The 17,645-nt window shown below is 34.7% G+C and overlaps 1 pseudogene; it reads left to right on the plus strand.

Moving 5' to 3' along the window:
- The window catches only part of LOC100478596, a 58,592-nt pseudogene extending 41,587 nt beyond the window's left edge, over window positions 1-17,005 (plus strand).
- Window positions 17,006-17,645: the final 640 nt, after the last annotated feature.

Raw genomic sequence — 17,645 nt, forward strand, 5'->3', positions numbered from 1 at the left:
ACTCTAATAATTTTACACTAATAATTCTATAAAGTAATATGTAATTATTCTCATTTTAGAGACAACTATAAAAATATTCAAAGAGGGTAAGGGAGGGGTGCCTGGGTGGCTCAGATGGTTAAGTGTCTGCCTTTGGCACATCAGGCCTCAAGTCCAGCTCCCTGCTCAGCTGGGAGTCTGCTTCTCCCTCTCCCTCTGCCTCTCCCCCTGCTCATGGCTAAATAAAATCATAAAAAAAAATAAAAATCAAAGAGGGTAAGGGAATGGTTTAAGGTCATATGTATTGCCTGGAACTGTCTGCCCTGGAGTCTATACAATTTTCTGTGGAAGACAAATTAATCCTTTATGGCAAGGGAAGCAGCATGCTTATTCAATAAGAGATTAACTACAGAGGGCCTTAAAAATTGAATAAAAATCTGGTATTCATCATAAAAAAATAGAGGTCCAGCAATTTGGAGAAAAGAATATAATGAATCAGTACTTTAAAAAATAAAAATATAGCCAAACACTCAACTGCCATGGTAAAAGAACAAAGGGTAACAAACGAGAAGCTATTTTAGTCATTAGATGGTATACAATAAGAATTAGAATGACAATGAAGGGGAGAATGCCCTTTTTGTAATAAAACAAAGCCTATAAAGATGTGTTCCCTATTTGCTTGCCTAATCATCTCCATTGCCCCAATCATCTTGATAAGAAAAGGGGTGGTGGTCTGCACAGTGCTGGACACTGGAAGAACTGAAGCTGAGTCTTTATCCCCCTTCCCACCGTCGATGCTGGTGGGAGCTGGATAGCTGCCAGTGGAGATGCACAAGCTTCTCTCAGAGTAGCTGGAATATTGCACCCATGGTTACTTTACTTCTACAAACAACAGTCTTAGAGGTGGGAGGGCCTTTAAAACAACCATATACAAATTACCTCTGGGATACATGCTCACTCAGCCTCTTTTTCAGCACTTCCAGCTGTGATTCTCATTATATGGTGGGGTCACTTCCATGGTTACAATAGTCTCTCATAGTTCATGCTCAGATAAATGGCAATGAAAAAAAAGGAAAGGTCATGCCAAGCAAATATACTGTTTGGACCTTGTCTGGATCCAGATTGGAAGAAATCAACTGTAAACAGACATTTCTGAGATGACTGGGGAAAATTATGGATTTAATATTTAAAAATTATTTTATTGTTAATAGTGTGATGGGGCTGTATTTTAAAAATCCCACTGGGATGGATATGTACTAAGGAACCAATATTTATAGGTACAAAAATATAATATCTGAGGTTCTCTTTAAAATACTCACATATGTACAACAAGGTATTGGGAAGAACTATAGACTGCCCTGAACTTTTGATATTTGAAAATACTCAGATGTTTAAAAAAGTGACTTAACAATAGTGTGTATGTGTATAAATACATATTAGTGACACACAGGTGTACACTGATTAATCTCACTTATACAGACAGATCCGAAGTGTTTCAAATTGCGCTGTTTGGATGTGTTTGTCTAAATTTGGAAGGTAGTTCTCCAAAATATTTTCAATGACTATCTGTATGTGCTGGAATTCTAAATGATTTTTAAACTTCATTTCTGACTCTATTTTATCACATTTCAACAATGTGTATGTTTTTATTTTACAATCACAGGATACATAAAAAGAAATGTATTAAAAAATGCATGAAGGGGGCGCCTGGGTGGCACAGCGGTTAAGCGTCTGCCTTCGGCTCAGGGCGTGATCCCGGTGTTATGGGATCGAGCCCCACGTCAGGCTCCTCTGCTATGAGCCTGCTTCTTCCTCTCCCACTCCCCCTGCCTTGTGTTCCCTCTCTCGCTGGCTGTCTCTATCTCTGTCGAATAAATAAATAAAATCTTTAAAAAAAAAAAAATGCATGAAGGAGTCTTTTATTAAACATAGTATTCAAAGTCCTGGTCACAACAATCAGACATGAAATAAAAGGCATCCAGACTGGTAGGGAAGAAGTAAACTGTCACTATTTGCAGATGACATGACATGATATTATAGAAAAATCCTAGAGACTCCACCAAAAAACTACTAAATCTAATAAATTTGAGTAAAGTTCCAGGACACAAAATTAATATACAGAAATATGTTTCATTTCTACACACTAAAAAAGTAGAAAAGTTAAGAAAACAATGTGTTTTACACTGCACGACAAAGAATAAAATACCTAGGAATAAATTTAACCAAGGAAACTCTATGGTCAACTAATCTTTGGCAAAGCAGGAAAGAACATCCAGTGGAAAAAAGTCAGTCTCTTCAACAAATGGTGTTGGGAAAACTGGACAGTCACATGCAGAAGAATGAAATTGGACTGCTTTCTTACAACATACACAAAAATAGATTCAAAATGGGTGAAAGATCTTAATGTGAGACAGGAAACCATCAAAATCCTAGAGGAGAACATAGGCAGCAACCTCTTTGACCTCGACCATGGTAACTTCTTACTAGATGCATCACCACAGGCAATGGAAACAAAAGCAAAAAAGTACCAGGACCACATCAAGATAAAAAAATTTTTGACAGCAAAGGAATCATCAACAAAACCAAAATGCAGCCTATGGAAAGGGAGAAGATATTTGCAAACAACATATCTGATAAAGGGTTAGTATCCAAAATCTACAAAGAACTTACCACACTCAACACCCAAAAAACCAAATAACCCAGTTAAGAAATGTGCAGAAGACATGAATAGACACTTTTCAAAAAAGACATCCAGATGGCTAACAGACACATAAAAGATGCTCAACATCACTCATCAACAGGGAAATACAAATCAAAACCACAAAGAGATACCATCTCACACCTGTCAGGACGGCTAAACTTAACATAAGAAAGCAACAGGTATTGGCAAAAGCAAACTATATAGTCTGAAGAGAAAAGGGAATCCTCTTGCTCTGTTGGTGGGAATACAAACTGATACAGCCACTCTGGAGAACAGTATGGAGGTTCCTCAAAATGTTAAAAATATAACTAAGTGGAACACCTGGGTGGCTTAGATGGTTGAGCCTCCAACTCTTGGTTTCAGCTCAGGTCAAGGTCTCAGGGTCATGGGGTCAGGCCCTGCATTGGGCTCCATGCTCCAAGCTCTGTGCTTAGCAGGGATTCTGCTTCTCTCTCTCTCCCCCTGCTCACATGTGCTCTCTCTAAAATAAATCAATCTTAAAAAACAAACAAACAAAAAACACAAAAAACTACTACCTCAGGATCCAGCAATTGCACTACTAGGTACTTACCCAAAGGATACAAAAATACAAATTTGAGGGGGTACATGCATCCTGATGTTTACAGCAGCATTACCAACAATAGTCAAACAACGCAAAGAGCCCAAATGTTCCACTGACTGATGAATGGACAAAGCAGATGTGAGATATATATATATATCTAGTGGATATATAGATATATATATATAGATATATATTTATAGTGGAAAATTACTCAGCCATCAAAAAGAAAGAAATCTTGCCATTTGTAATGACATGACTGGAGCTAGAGTGTATTACGCTAAGTGAAATAAGTCAGTCAGAGAAAGACAAATACCATATGATCTTACTCATATGTGGAATTTAAGAAAGAAACCAGAAGAATATATGGGAAGGGGGGAAAGACAAAAAGGAGAGAGGGAAATAGGCCATAGAGACTCTTAATGATAGAGAACAAACTGAGGGCTGATGGAGGGAGGGGAGTGGGGGATGGGCTAGATGGGTGATGGGTAATAGGAAGGCACTTGTTATGATGAGCACTGAGTGTTGTATGTAAGTGATAAATCACTGAATTCTACTCCAGAAACCAATATTGCACTGTATGTTAACTACATAAATTTAAATTAAAAAAATTTTAACCAAGGAGATAAAAGGCCATACACTAAAAGCTGTAATATACTGTTGCTGAAGGGGGCTCCTGGGTGGCGCAGTCGTTAAGCATCTGCCTTCGGCTCAGGGCGTGATCCCAGAGTCCTGGGACCAAGCCCCACTTCAAGCTCCCTGCTCAGCAGGACGCCTGCTTCTCCCTCTCCCACTCCCCCTGCTTGTGTTCCCTCTCTCGCTGGCTGTCTCTCTCTCTGTCAAATAAATAAATAAAATCTTTTTTAAAAAAATAATTAAAAAAATAAAATAAACTGAAGACAAAAGCAAATGGAAAGATATTCCATGCTCATGGATTCAAGGAATATCATTAAATGTCCACACTACCCAAAGCAATCTACAGATTGAATGCAATTCCTTTCAAAACATCAATAGTATTTTTCACAAAACTACGATAAATAATCCTAAAAGTTTTATGAAACCACAAAACATCCTGAACAGCCACAGCAATCTTTGAAAAAGAAAAACAAAGATGCAGGTATCACAATTTCAGATTTCAAACTATACTACAAACCTACAGTAATCAAAATAGTACTGTACTAACACAAAAACAAACAGATCACTGGAACAGAACAGAGGCCTAGAAATAAACCTATGCTTATATGGTCAATTAATCTACGACAAAGGAGGCAAGAAGATAAAATGGAAAAAAGTCTCTTCAATAAATAGTGCTGGTGCTTCAATAAATAAACTAGATGGCTACATGCAAAACAATGAAAGTGAACTACTGTCTTACACCATCCACAAAAATAAACTCAATGAATTAAAAGACCTAAATATGAGACCTGAAGCCATACAGTTCCTACAAGAAAACACAAGCATTAATTTCTTATACCTGTACCTTAGCAGCACTGTTGGGGTCTGTCTCCTGGGACAAAGGAAACAAAAGCAAAAAACAAACTACTGGGATTATAGCAAACTAAAAAGTTTTTGCACAGTGAAAGAAACCATCAACAAAACCAAAAGACAATCTACTGAATGGGACAAGATGTTTGCAAATGTTATACCCAATAAAGGGTTAATATCCAAAGTATATAAGAAAGTCCTACAACTCACCATTAAAAAAAATAGTAATAACCTGATTTGAAAATAGACAGAGGACCTGAACAGACATGTTTCCACAGAAAAGAAACAAATGGCCAACAGACACATAAAAAGATGTTCACATCACTAATCATTAGGAAAATGCAAATCAAAACCACAACGAGATATCACCTTAGTCCTGTCAGAATGTCTAGTGTCAGAAAGACAAGAAATAACAAGTGCTGGTGAGGATGTGGAGAAAGGGGAACCCTCAGGCACTGCTGGTGGGAAAGCAAATTGGTGCAGCCACAGTACAAAACAGTATGGAGGTTGTTCAAAACATTAACATCTGAAAAACCGAAAGATCCAGAAATTCCATTGCTGTGTATTTACCCCCCCAAAATAAAAACACTAATCTGAAGAAATATGCAGCCCTGTGTTTACTGCAGCACTTTTTTCAATAGCCAGGATATGAAAGCACCCTAAATGTCCAGTGATAGAGGAATAAAGAACTGGTGTGTGTGTGTGTGTGTGTGTGTGTGTATACATATACATGTGCAATATTACTCATTCATAAAAAAAGAATGAGATTTTTGCCGTTTGCAACATGGAGAGACCTAAAGGGTATTATGCTAAATGAAATAAACCAGAGAAAAAGAAATACCATGTGATTTCACTTACACATGGAATCTAGAAAACAAAATAAAGTCCCATAAATACAGAGAAAAATGCATTAAAAGTTAATTTTTAAGTAATATAATTCTAATTTTGCCATATTTGTCTTGTTGGCTACAGCACATTCATTTTAAAAAAAACTTTAATAATTAACTGCCAATTATTTTTCAATGAGAAAAATTTTTTGGAAAACTCATTTACAACGGAGTTAGGAGGCCAGCGGGGAGAACATTCACCCCCTACCATTCCTAGCCAATTGCAGACCCAAAAGGAAAAGAAGGGCCTTGCATGTGGATACTACTTTACTATTCAAGCTGGAGGAAGAAAGGCTTTCTTGCTCCCCTGGCACCAGCCCAGCCAATGAAAGACAACTCAGCCAATGAAGAGCCATTGTATTTCAAACTCCCGGTTACTTCAGCGGACTTTTTGTGTACAACAGCCTTCCCCACTTCCCCCTTTTCTCTGTGGTCTTGGGTATGGTTTTCCCTTAGCTTACTTATCCCAAATTGAATAAGCAGTCGAGTTTTGTTTTGTCTTTGTTTTTTTACTAGTGAAATAGCCAGTAGTCTTATTTTCAGGTTAACAGAAAAGGCACAGATCCGGAAAGAACTCCCAACTACACCTTTCACACAATCTCATTTGCTACCTGAGTACTGACATTTTCTGGTGATACTTTATTAACGCCTACTGGTATTCAGTTTAGATGCAAAGAGAATGTATGTCATCGCAGTAAACCTAGTTATTTAATCTGTCACAGAAAAATGAGAAATGATACTGTCTTGTATATAAATCAAAAAAAGAACGAAGTTTCCTAAATGATCATTTAGAAGGAATTTCCTTGGAAACATTGTTTGTAGGCATGTTAAAAAAAAAAAAAAAAAAAAAAGCATGGGCTTTTTGGCTTCCAATATTCTTCTGGAGTTCTGCTCTAACTTCACTTACACGATTCTCATTCAGTGTCTGGCCAGAGTGAAGACTTGAATATTTGCAGAGAATTGGTTTTTCTGAAGTGTAAGGCTGAATAACAACGTTTCCCTCTCCCTGATAACAATGTTCTTACAGCCACTCTTCTTGGCTATTTTGTTACTCTTAAGTTTTTTGTCAGTAAAGGAAGAGTAAATGTTTTCCTTTGTTCTCAGTTTTCTTTCAGTAAATTTTACTTTTCTTCTTTTTCTGTTAAAGAAACTGACTTTTTCTTGCCGAAGAGCTATATCCCTGACACCTAGCATGACACTGAGTATATATTAGGGGTTTTATACAGACTGCATGACTAAAGAAATGCACAGTATTACCCTCGTCCACTCACTACATTAAAACAGCAAATGCAGTCCTCAGTTTAAAATATTCAGGAGTCTCTCTGCTAAAATCTTACTCCAGAACCCATTATTATATTCCTAAAGGCATAGAGATTACTTACTTACTAGTTTGCCAGGCAATTTAAGCTACTAATGATCTGAGCCTAACAACATAAACATACTCAGGTCAATCAGTAGTGTAAGACAGGACAATGGGTAATAACTTTGTATGACAAATGAAGCCTACTATCCTCTTTATGGACAAATATGCTACAAATTCATAGTAGGAGAACTGCAAAAATGTGTCTCCCATGAGCTGATGCATTTTTAGTCTCTAGGTTCCCTATATTGTTGAGGGGGCTGACAGGAGGACAGTGAGATGAGGGTGTAATCTTTAGTTCCAGAAAAGTCAAATTACGTGACTACAATGAATCAAGTTGATGAAGCTGAACTCACTGGTCACAAAAGCACCAACTATGAAAACAAACTCACCCAATGCTCTTCATCATTCAAATATTGCTTTTGAGTGTCAAGTACTATTGTGACCTTTATTTTTCTACTTCAAGAGTGCGCCAGCTTATTTTTTTTTTTTGATGACAATGTCATTTAATATTTTATTTCAGTTACCATGTCTATATTTTTTACATAGTAAAGAAAAAGGCATTCTGGGGCAGAACAGATTTGCAAAACTAAATATTTTATTTCAGTAGTGACTCAGGAAAAAGCCATGATACTTATTTCCTTTTTACTTTATTTTTTCCACTTAAAATATTGTGAACCACAGAGCTGCGAGCACTTCTATATTAAAGTAAAGTAAAACATCTGATAATGAACGAAAATGTCAACAAAATGGTAACAAGGCTTCCTCACATTCTTACCATAATCTTTTGTCCCTCAGTGATGAATGCTTATGAACACGTACTGCTTTTAGAGTTGTTCAGACATCACTTAATTATGAGTTATTTGCTTAAGGTATGAATGCTTAAGAAGTCAACTTCCTGAGGACACAAATGAAAAACCTAGAGACATGTAAGGAGCAAAACTCCAGGAAATACTATCAAAGTTTCCACAAATTTTCCACTTTAAAACAACACAATTTTTACTTTATGTTACCCTTGTCACTAACACGTCACAGACTAGAACTCTTCTGGAGACGCTGCAATGAGACAATTACACACCTCAGAGTATGAATTTAGGCTGTAGCAAAAGTAAAACAAATGCAACATAAAGATCCTATTGTACTATACAGTACAGGTCCAAATTTCTACATTAAGGAAAGCTGGTCTTATAATGGATACTTTATAGTCAATTGTGTTATGACTTCTGCCTTGATGTTTTCTTTTGAGAGATTCAAAAGAAGAAAAGTACAGTATCCATTTATTTTATTTTATTGTTTAATTTTTTGAGAGGGAGAAAGAGCATACAAGCTAGGGGGGATGGGCAGAGGGAGAGGGAGAGAGAGAATCTTAAGCAGGCTCCACAGTCAGCACAGAGCCCAACCTGGGGCTTCATCTTACAATCCTTAGATGATGAACTGAACCAAAATCAAGAGTCAGATGCTCAATTGACTAAGCCACCCAGGCGCTTCACAGTATCCTTTCTTTCACAAATACAGTACTCTCACAAGTAAGCATGGCTGACTTTTTGAATTCCCTGAATGCTGTCCACATTTCTGGGAACTGGAACTTGTAGATAAATGATTAACATCAGGTGAAAAATTCTCCTCGATAAACTGTAAAAATAATAATTGATTTTTTCTATCACCAACACAATTCTAATTCCTTACCCAGATTTATAACTAGATATAGCTTAGAATCATTACTCTTCATGAAATTTTCCTAAATAAATGTAGCTGGTTGAAATTTCTTCTTAAAATTATGATTGAACGGTTACTTATTTAAAAACAAAACATTTCTAAGCTTTTCTAAGATGCTTTCTCTGATCTTCCAGATTAATACAATAATTTATTTTGAGGCACACTCAAGAAACACTCAAGTAAATTAAGTTTTTGGGTAGCTTTGGGGGTTTTGGGGGGGTGTTTTTTGTTTTACACAATACAAATAGAAATTAAGCAGTCTGTCTTTCTTTCTTTCTTGCTTAGATTTGGTACAAAATCTTTTCCAGTGTAAAGTACATAGCCAATTCTAACCATGGTTTTAAACGTCATATGTAAATTTCCACTAAAGAAATAACTTTTTTAAATGGAATTTGCAATGGTAACTCCACCACTGACTTTTCATCTAAGTTCTCCTTCACTTTGATTTTTCTTGCTGCATCATTCACACACTTTGCATTAACACATGCTAAAATAAAACAGTAAGCGATCTTCCAATTACTATGCAAGAATAAAATGACTCAAATGTGCTCTAATGGAATATATTATATATTACTTAGTCATTTTAAAAGGCGTCCCCTAATTTAGGTATGTGTCATGATCAGCAAGAAAGAAAACACTTTATTACTTTTAACTTGAGCCAAACGTTCAACCAACACTTGCAAAACAAATAAGCTTCTTACTTCCAACTTGTGATTTTATTTTCTTGACGCCAGTGAGATTTGAGAGTTAGAAAATGAGCAGAAAATATTCAGTCAGGAGCATGTATATCATAAGAAGTTGTCAAACAGTAGTTCATATTTTGGATAAGAGAAAAATAACTCATAATTGATGTCTGAACAACTCTAAAAGCAGTACGAGTTCATAACTTACTCTTTTTAAGAAGATACAACCTATAGAGCGTCTTTCTAAAATCGTGAAAAGGAACAACCCAGAAAGGTTTTTAACTAGACACCAATAAGCATTAAATAAATTAAACTTGTTTCTTGTCCCACCAAACTTCTTAAAAGCTAATAACACAAAACATCAAGAAAATTGTTTCCAGCATCTAAGTTTTACTATATACAATAGTACTAAAATCATGTATTTATAACCTGCCCATAAAACATTTATTTCCTTTCTTGTTTATTTCACCTCTTTTCCTTTTTGCTACAGAAAGATGCCCTCAGGTACTTATTCAAATGAACTAATTTTCAACTGCCATAAGCTAAAATGTGAAAATATTAACATATTTGAAAAACAGCCTTTATTATACATTCTATATAAAAATCATATTCACTATTCCTAAGATATTCACTTATCCTAAGATGGAAATTTTCTATCTATGCAAAACTGGAAGATACATACTGAGAAATGAGAGAAGCATTTGGGCAAATAAGTCTTACAAAGGATATCAAATAAAACTGTGTCAATATAAACTGCACTGAAGTCAGGCTTAGTTCTACAAGAAACCTTTCAAAAGATCTGTGTTTTAATTGTCAAATTTTGCTGACAACTCAAAAGGGAATTCATATTATAAATGTTGTGTTAAAAAACAAAGGATTTAAAGGTTGTAATCGTGCTAATGAACAGTTTAATTTAGAAGAATGATGTGCGTGGGCAGGCAGGAGAGAAGGGAAGGGTAGGGAGGAAGGAGGATGGCTGAGGGTGACTGAGGTCACAGCTTGTCTTCAGTACACACCTCCTACTCAAGGGTAATAAAGGAGAGAAAATGTGTCCTCAGAATTACAGTTTCTCCTCTAGACTTTATTTAATGCTTTATATCTAAATGTTAAAGAGACAAAAAATTAATACAGAGAAATACATGAGAACATTAAAATATATGGGACATACATTTCAATTCAGTTGGTACTCAGAATTTTTAAAAATATGTCAACATGAAAATTGCTGGCAAGGTCATAATTAAACTACTAAATTATCAAATTAAGCTCCTTGTTTCGGTAAGACAGGGTTAGACAAGCAAACAAAAATGAAATTCACACTAGAACAACAAAATGTTTTCAGGGAAAAGTATCTGTGGTTCCTATGATGACTGGCACTGGCTCTAAAATCAATTACTTTAAAAAAAAAATTTAAATTGCATTTTACTATAGTTGAATATGTGAAAAGTTCAAACTACACTTTTTGTTCATAACTTAATTATTAAATTCAACTGCAACTGGATATATTAAGGTCCAATAATCTATACATCAAAAGCTTGTGCAATATATAATTACCATGTTCTATAGCTTATACAATCAGGTCAATACAAAAGAAGTTTAAAAAAAACTTATGTTCAAATTCCTCTTACAATTTAAATACAAACACTATCATCAGTCTAAAATTATCTACCAGGAAAATTTTTTTAATCTAAGTGATGGCTCTAACATTTATCTACATATAATTCTCATTTTAGTTTTTTATTAACTGTATTTCCTAAAATACGAAGGATTTTGGAATGCTTGAAAAATAGGGAAAAATATAGCAGTAGTCCTCATAAACCTTCAAAAATCTAGTCATATTTAATCAATGATTTTCTTATAAGTTTATCCAAGTATAACTATATTCTTTAAGGCCATATTGATTTCAAATCTTCGTTACTTCACTGAGAATTCCAAATTAAGAATGCTAGGACTTAAATCTTTTTCAATATGACAAACTTCCATCTGTATACAATTATCAAAAAAGAAAACAAAACACATACTGCCAAGGAATTTAACCTCAAATTTATTCACAAAGTAATAATTCTGCTTTATTTACCAAAAATGCAGAAAAAGTGACTAGATAGTGTCAGATTTTGAGAATTTAAATTTAAGGAGAATAAATTTGAAAGAAAATAATTATGTCATAGATTCCTCAACTTCTTCACTCCCTTTTTACAGTAATTTATAGGAAATTTAATTACAAAGAACACGGTCTTTGATTAAATTAAGGTATTTACTTCTGTTCCAGATTTGTCACTAACCTTTTGTGTGCTTTTAGGGAAGTCACCACTTTTCTGTGTAATTAGGTAGTAATTAGTATAAATTTATTCTGACCCTCTCAAATGACCTAACAACAGACGGTTAAGGGAAAGTAGTTTAGAAAAATAACAGACATCTCATGTTTTTAGTATATTTTTACCAGTAAATCCAGTAACCAAACAGATAACTGGACAAAACTGGGTTAGCCTACATGGTAATGAAGGTTTATCATATTCTGAGTGTTTGGTATAGGCTAATTCATTCTTTCAGGACACTAGAAATGCTATTTCAAATGATCCCAGAGAACTTCATGTAATTTCAGCTTGATTACAGAATCTACCAACCCACACTAAACAATGTCCAATAAGGCTGTTTCATTCCACATTAACAAAAATCAAGCCAGAAACTTTATTTTCACTTTTAAATAGTAAGGGTTTAGTATTTACTTAGGAAAAAAATGCTTCTTCTAATTGCTAAGTTATACACACACACAAACACACACATACATGTATATACTTGTACAATTTTTACAGCAATGTGGAAACAAACACTAAGCAATACTTATTTATATTTAGCTATTAGATAGTTTAAACTAGATGTTCTATTAACTTTAAAATCTGCCCCCCCCCCTTTTTTGGTAACAGTTAACTAGCAGAAACACAACATCATATTCACTAAAAAATCCCTTTTACCTTGATTTAGGAATGTCAAGATTTTAGTGTGGGTCTCTGAGTGGAGAATATGACATTTGGGAGGGTTCCCTCCCACCAAGAAGAAATGTGAATTATTCTGGATCATAATGATATCATATAGGATTTTGTTTTTTACTCTTTAGGAAAGAACACATAACTAGAAAAAACATAATTAATTAGTGAATTGACATTCTCAAGGGCCTAAAAAGCTAGGCTTATGAAAAACAATGTTGTAAACATCAACAGTAATGGAACTATATTAAAATTTAATGAACTTGAACTGATAGCGGAGGGAAAAAATTATCTAATGCATATTTCTGAAAATTCTTTATCTCCCTTCCATTATTTACTTTGTGCAAATCTATATGACAGATCAAAAGCATCTTTCACAAGTACTTGAAGAGGGGGATGAGAACCTTTATAGTTTTACAGTATGTACAGGAGACCTAAATCTACAGAATCTTAAAATTTACTGGTAAAAATATTAGCAGAGAGGGGCTATCCATAGATATTTCTTCAAGAAAGGCAAATTTACTTTGGTAAACCCACGTTCTCTGTCAAGCACTATATCAGATTCATTCACCCTTAGTAGCTCATTTTCCCTTCTCTATAACCCTGTCAGAAATATTTTTTGGGGACATATTTAAACCTCCAGAAACAGTTTACACCAGCCTTATTTTATCTGTATGGTTAACAAGCTTTCATATCATGATATTTTAAGAAATACAAACAGGTTTGAGAGATTAAGGTGAAAAGCTTTTTGTAGGGAAAAAGCAAAGATTTTAAGTTTTTCCACTCTCTGTAATTTGCTCCCTTAAAAACTTCTTTTTAGGTCTTTTCCTGTCTTAGAGCTCTCCCACTCTCTAGCGGTCCTTCTTTCTTTCCTATTATAAGGCCACCATTTTGAGCTATATTCTGTAATAAATTCCAAACACCAACTAATTTGGGCTCACGGAAAATGATGCATAAAGATGACTGCTAGACCTATTTCTAGCATGGCTATAGCACTCAAGTTTTGTGTTTTGTTTTTTTAAGATTTTTTTTTTTAAATTTATTTTAGAGAGATACAGAGAGAGAGAGGGAGAACAGGAGTGGGGTGAGAGGCAGAGGGAGAAGCAGATTCCCTGCTGAGCAGGAAGTGCAATTTGATCCCAGGACCCTGGGATCATGACCCAAGCCAAAGGCAGATGCTTAACCAACTGAACCATCCAGGCGTTCTAAAAACACTCCCCAGGTTTTTTACAGTGAGCTATACTAAGTGTTAGTATGATGTTCATGGTCTGGTTCAAGATCTCACATTTCCTAAAAACTCCAACAGCCATATGCTGAAAGTTCCCCAAATCTAAAACATAAATAGAGAGGTTACTCTTATATAGTAAATAAAGCTACACCTGTAACAAAATCAACTGGAGAGAGAGATTAAAATATTGACTTGGCTAACCATCAGAATAACTTCATGATTTTTTTTTAAAGGCAAAGGCCTAGAATCTACCCATGCTAATTAAATCACAATCTCTGAGGGAGATGTTTGACTTTTAGTAATTTTTCTAAAATTCTTAAGGCAACTCTGATGTTCAGCCAAGTTTGAGAGCTACCGATACTGAATCAGAAGAGATTACCTACCCTTTAGGAATTTTAGTATTTAAAAACTTACCCTTTAGGACTTTTAATACTTAAAAACTGTATTGAAAATAATCAAGAAAGTATGGAAAGCAAGGGGAAAGATGGTTTAATAAGTGGGAATTTGGAAACTGAGACTGAAAATATAACCAATTTCTTGAGTTTCGAGGTAGTGGTGGTTGGTTAAAAATATAAGAAGAGTTTTTAAAGATAAGAGAGATTTTTAACACACATAAATGCTAATGGGAAAGATCCAAGGAACAGGGAGAGATTGAGGTTATGAAAGACAAATAGGAAAAATCCATTCTTAAGGTCCAAGGCTAAATGAATAGTCGAGATCCACAGGAGAAGAAATGTACACTATAGAAAAGATACCTCCCTTCCTTCCTAGAACAGAAGAAAATAGGAGTCTAAAAGCAAGTGTACAAAACTTAGAAAAAGTGAGGGCAATCCAATAAAATAATTTCTCCTATTCTTCTAAAGTCGGATCTAATACTACCTGTAGGGAAAAAGTAAACCTGCCTTATAAGTAATAAATATTCTCTAGGTATTAACTGACTTAATTCTTAAAACAATTCAATGACATAGGTACTGTCACCCTTAGTTACAGATCAGAAAACAGGCAGACCTCAAAATGTATAAAGTAAAAACAGAACTAAAAGAAGAAACAAACTTATAGTCTCTATGGAAGACTTACACATAGTACTAGCAATTCATGATAATCAGGAGCTGAAAGGATATGGAAAATCATTAAAGATATTGATTACATAAACAGTAGAATGAACATATTTTACATATTAGAATACCACATCCAACAATGAAGATTTACTTTTTTTTTGAAGATTTTATTTATTTACTTGAGACAAAGAGAGAGAGAGAGAGCGTGCACAAGTGAGGTAAGGGGCAGGAGGAGAAGCAGGGAACCCTACTCAATCCCGGGACTCCAGGATCACGACCTGAGCCTAGGGCAGATGTTCAACCAACTGAGCCACCCAGGTGCTCCTGAAGATTTACATTTAAGTGCAAATAAAATATTACTATCATTGGCAATGTCATAATGCAGGCATCAACAAACTTCAAAGAATTTAAATTATTCAGGGTATGTTAACTAACCACAGTGAAAGTTAGGAATTAAAACAGAAAAGGGGAACATGCACATACAGACAAGAAAATTCCTGATTTCCTGGAAATTAAATATTTATCTAAAAGATGCAAGAAACAAAGAAAAATGGAAACATTATAAAATACTTTGAACCCAAATTAAAACATTTCAAAATTTGTGAGGAAAAAAATTTGAGATACTGCTAAAGCAGCATTGAGAAAGAGACTGGTAGCTTTATTTTATTTTTGAGACTTGAGTAAGAATTTGTTGTGCTATTTTGCCACACTTTAATCCTAAAGGCAAATTGTTGTTTAAACAATTTGTTTAAATTAAAAATAAAATAAAATGCATAGTTCATTCATTTCTTCCACCCCAGAACCCTGGCCTGTGCTCTGGCAACCACTAATCTGTTCTACCTATGAGGTTTTTTTTGTTTTTTGGGGTTTTTTTTGTTTGTTTTTTTAAAGACTACATTAAGAGACATCATACAGTATTTGTCTTTCTCTGATTTACTTCATTTAGCATAATGCCCCTGAGGTTCACCCATGTTGACGCACCAAGAAAATAAGAGAGGATTCAATAAATGAAAAGAGAAATGAAATAGGTTTACACTCAATACTACAGAAATACTAAGGACCTTGAGACTACTACAAATAATTCTAAGCCAACAAATTAGACAAGCTAAAAAGAATGGATAAATTCCTAGAGACATACAACCTACCAAGACTGAACCATGATGAAATAGAAAATTTGAACAGACACATTACTAGTAAGGAGACTGAATCAGTAATCAAAAAAAAATCCCAATAAATTAAAGCCCAGGACCAGAAGGCATCACTGGTGAATTTTACCAAACATTTAAAGAATAAATACCAGTCCTTCTCAAACTCTTCCAAAAACCCAGAAGAGGTGGGAACTCATCCAAATTCATTTTATGAGGCCTGCATTAACCCGATACCAACAGTAGACAAGAACAGTAGAAGAAGTGAAAATTACAGGCCAATACTCCTTATAAACATAGATGCAAAAATCCTCAACAAAATATGAGCAAACTGATTTTAACAGTTTATTAAACATATCATGTTTAATAGTAAACATATCATGTTTACCGGATCAGGTAAAATTTATTCCAGAGACGCAAGGATGATTCACCGTTTGCAAATCAGTTAATGTGATACACTGCATTAACAAAATGAAGGACAAAAAACTATAGGACCATCTCTTTTTTTTCCCCAGCTGTGCCAGAAACCCTTAAGAAAAAAAAAAAGAATTCTGCAGAGTTGAAGATCAAGTGTCTGAGAAAGTCTGTCCAACAGGTGCTTCAAAAGGCAAGGAGGAAGCTTATCTATGAAAAAAAGCTAAGCATTACCACAAGGAATATAGGCAGATGTACAGAACTGAGATTTGAACGGCGAGAATGGCAAGAAAAGCTGGCAACTTCTATGTACCTGTGGAACACAAACTGGCATTGGTCATCAGGATCAGAGTTATCAATGGTGTGAGTCCGAAGGTTCGAAAGGTGTTGTAGCTTCTTTGCCTTCACCAGATCTTCAGTGGCACCTTTGTTAAGTTCAACAAGGCTTCAGTTAACATACTAAGGATTGTGGAACCATATATAGCATGGGGTACCTAAACCTGAAATTGGTGAATGAATTGATCTACAAGTGTGGTTGTGGCAAAATCAATAAGAAGCACATTGCCCTGACAGATAACACATTGATTGCTCAATCTCTTGGTAAACACGGCAGCATCTGTATGGAGGATCTGATTCATGAGATCTATACTGTTGGAAAATGTTTCAAAGAAGCCAACAACTTCTTATGGCCTTTCAAATTTTCTACTCCATGAGGGGGAATGAAGAAAAAGACCACCCATTTTGTAGAAGGTGGAGATGCTGGCAATAGGGAAGACAAGACCAATAGGATTATTAGCAGGATGAACTAAGGTATCGACCATGATTATTTCTGTAATCTGGACAGTTAATAAATGACTACTTTCAAACTGAAAAAAAAATTGATATGATCATCTTAATAAAAAAGAATCTGACAAAACTCAACATCCATTTATGATAAAAATCATCAGCCAAATGGGTACAGAGGGTACATATCAACATAATAAAGACCATATATGACAAGCCCACAGCTGACATCATATTCAGCAGTGAAAACCTGAGAAAGCTTTTCCTCTAAGATCAGGAAGACATGTATAACTTTAAATGCCTGTACTGGAAAATAAGAAGCTTGAAAATAAATTATATGTTTTTCTTTCAAGAAGTTGGAAAGAGAAAAGTGAATCAAATCTAAAAATATAAAAGGGAAGAAATAATAAAAAAGAATAAATGAATAAAATATAACACAAAGATTCAAAAGAGGTAAACTTTAAGCTTTTGAAGATATGAATAAAATTGATTAATTCCTAGAAAGACAGAGTAAGGAAAAAAATAGAATAAAACAAACAACAAAATCAGGGATGACAAATGGTAAAATAATAGCATTTATACCATTCCTAGCTACACCAAAAAAGATCATAAGAGATTATAAACAACTTTTTAGCAGTAAATAAGAATATTGAAATGAACTGCAAA

The sequence above is a fragment of the Ailuropoda melanoleuca genome, chromosome 1, assembly GCF_002007445.2.
Source record: "Ailuropoda melanoleuca isolate Jingjing chromosome 1, ASM200744v2, whole genome shotgun sequence".
NCBI lineage: Eukaryota > Metazoa > Chordata > Mammalia > Carnivora > Ursidae > Ailuropoda > Ailuropoda melanoleuca.